Source organism: Propithecus coquereli, unplaced genomic scaffold, assembly GCF_000956105.1.
Source record: "Propithecus coquereli isolate 6110/MARCELLA unplaced genomic scaffold, Pcoq_1.0 Scaffold141, whole genome shotgun sequence".
Classification (NCBI taxonomy): Eukaryota; Metazoa; Chordata; class Mammalia; order Primates; family Indriidae; genus Propithecus; species Propithecus coquereli.
In genome coordinates, this window is record NW_012138414.1 from 1,092,417 (window position 1) to 1,095,730 (window position 3,314).

A 3,314-nucleotide genomic window follows, 5' to 3' on the forward strand; every position below is an offset into this window, starting at 1 on the left:
AACTCCTGGGCTCAAGTGATCCTCTTGTCTCAGCCTCTCGAGTAGCTGGGACTACAGGCATGTGCCACTGTGCCTGGCTAATTTTTCTATTTTTTGTACATATGGGGTCTCACTCTTGCTCAGGCAGGTCTCAAATTCCTGAACTCAAATGATCCTCCTGCCTTAGCTTCCCAGAGTGCTAGGATCACAGGCGTGAGCCACTGTGCCCAGCCTTTCAAATCTTTTAATTTGGCTCTATCTGGATTTCCTAAAGATTATTAATTTGCCATCTTCAGAATTTTGAGCCATTACTGTGAGCATATGCTCACTCTGACTAGATATTTAATGTTTTAAAATAATAATCCTGTACACTGCTGTGACAAACACAATGTGGTGTCAGACAATGGTGTGACAGACACTACTCACATAATCTGTGCTACACACTTAGAGGTAATTTCCATTTTGTGATTTGTGTTCACGTTTAAATCAAGGCAACAAAATTCCTCATCTTTTATATCGTTGTATATAAGGTAAAATAATTTACTGGAAAAACTCAGTTAAAATGTATCATTTACATTTACATTTCAATTTTGAGGCCTCTTCTACTTAACTACGAGTATAGTAGAGAACATTTAAAATCCATGTGGAAGTAAGTTGGCATGCCCGCATCATCAGTGTATGTAACCCGTGTCCATGCTGTCTGAGGTTGTGACCAACCCTCAGTGGGACAGTGTCAGTAAAGGAGGACAGCAACACTTCTCCAGGGAATGATACAAGTCACAGCAGTCAAATTTCCTCAATGATAAATTGCAAACAGTGGCCAGAAATAAAATTCAAGTCGGAAAAATCATAAGAAATAATTAGAAAAGCAGCATAGGACAGGCAGAAAGAAAACTAGCCTGAAACTCAGGGGACCCAAATTCAAAGTTCCAACTTTGAGAGCAACATGCAATATGATCTCATAAAAATCCTAGCACTTCTCTAAGTCTTTGTATTCTCATTGGTAAAATGAGGAAGGTAGATTTCCTCAGCTTGCCTCCAGGATTCTCACTGTTTCTGTGTTATTTAATACCTCAATTGCTTGCTTCTTCAGAAATGGTGGGAAAATTATAACTTCAAAAACTGCTCAAAACCAATTTGACAGATCTCTTTTGTTAAAAACTCACAGTAATTAATAACAAAATTACAAGATAATCTCTGGTGAGAAATAAGAAGTAGCATATTTAGGGTATAACAGTTTATGATGTGCTTTAGTACACATTACCATATCTGATCCTCAAATAAAGCTAAGGGAATTTCAGAAATTCCTTGAGGTTTTGACAGAGGTGATAAGAGACAGTGCCAACACCCAAATCCATGTTTTCTAACTCCAAATTCTGTTCTCTTTCCAGTACATTGGTATTCATATAAAAGGAGGAGAAAAGAAAAAACACTAAGCAGAGAGTTTAGCTAATTAAAGATCTAAAGAGCAGTAGTACCACTTAAATAATTCAGAGATGGGTGTATATGCGGAGGTAAATTAAGAAATAAATAATTGGGGGTAATTTCCAAATGTGGAAAGAAGTCGTCAAACTATTGCTCTTTGCTGATGATATCTTACATCTAGAAAACCCCAAAGATTCTGCCAACAGACTTCTGGAACTGATAAATTCAGCAAAGTTTCAGGTTATAAAATCAATGTACACAAATCAGTTGCATTCTTATACACCAACAACAGTCAAGCTGAGAACCAAATCAAAGACTCAATACCTTTCACAATAGCAACAAAGAAAATAAAATACCTAGGAATATATTTAACGAAGGAGGGGAAAGACCTCTACAGGGAGAACTACTGAAGTAGGAAATAGCAGAGGATGTAAACAAATGGAAAAACAGATCATGCTCATGCATCGGTAGAATCACATTGTTAAAATGTTTATACTACCCAGAGTGATTTACAGATTCAATGCAATCCCCATTAAAATACCAATGCCCATTTTTTGCAGATCTAGAAAAAATAATTCTATGCTTTGTATAGAACCAGAAAAGACCTGGAATAGTCACAGCAACCTTAAGAAAAAAGAACAAATTGGGAGGCATCACTTTACCAGACTTCAAGCTATATTCTACAAGGCCACAGTAACCAAAACAGCATGGTACTGGTACAAGAAGAGAGACATAGACCAATGGATCAGAACAGAGAACCCAGATATAAAACCATCTTCTTATTGCCATCTGATCTTTGACAAAGCAGACAAAAACATACACTGGGGAAAAGATTCCTTATTCAATAAATGGTGCTGGGAAAATTGGATAGCCACATGTAGAAGACTGAAACAGGATCCTCACCTCTCACTACTCACAAAAATGAATTCACAATGGATAACATACTTAAACCTAAGGCATGAAACTCTAAGAATTCTAGAAGAGGAAGCTGGAAAAACTCTTATAGATATCAGCCTAGGCAAAGAATTTATGAAGAAGAGCCCAAAGGCAATCACAGCAATAACAACAACAAAATGGAACCTGATCAAATTAAAAAGCTTCTGCACAGCCAAGAAACAATCGATAGAACGAAGAGACAACCTACAGAATGGGAGAAAATATTTGCATGCTATGCATCCAATAAAGGGATAATAACCAGAATCTACAAAGAACTCAAACAAATCAACAAGAAAACATCAAACAACTTCATTAAAAAGTGGGCAAAAGACAGGAACAGAAGCTTTTCAAAAGAAGATAGACTAATGGCCAATAAACATATGAAAAATGCTCATCATCTCTAATCATAAGGGAAATGCAAATCAAAACCACAATGAGATATTATCTAACTCCAGTGAGAACAGCTTTTATCAAAAAGTTCCAAAACAACAGATGCTGGCATGGATGCACAGAGAAAAGAACACTTATACACTGTTGGTGGGACTGCAAACTAGTACAACCTCTATGGAAAGTAATATGGAGATACCACAAAAAACCAAAAGTAGAACTACCATTTTGATCCAGCAATTCCACTACCGGGTATTTACCCAAAGGGAAAAAAGACATTCTATAAAAAAGACAATTGCACTTGAATGTTTATAGCAGCACAATCACAACTGCAAAGATGTGGAAACAACCAAAGTGCCCATCAACACATGAGCGGATTAATAAAATGTGGTATATGTACACCATGGAGTATTACTCAGCCATAAAAAAATGGTGAACTAATACTTTTTGTAACAACCTGGATGGAACTAGAGACCATCCTCCTAAATGAAGTACTGAAAGAATGGAAAAACAAACACCACATGTACTCACTATTAAATTGGAACTAAATGATAATACTCACATGTACATATGGTAGTAAAATTCAA

The 3,314-nt window shown here is 36.5% G+C and overlaps 1 protein-coding gene across 1 annotated transcript in view; it reads right to left on the reverse strand.

The window, feature by feature from the left end:
- SLC35B3 (solute carrier family 35 (adenosine 3'-phospho 5'-phosphosulfate transporter), member B3) overlaps positions 1 to 3,314 on the reverse strand; it is a 51,187-nt gene that overhangs the window by 20,943 nt on the left and 26,930 nt on the right.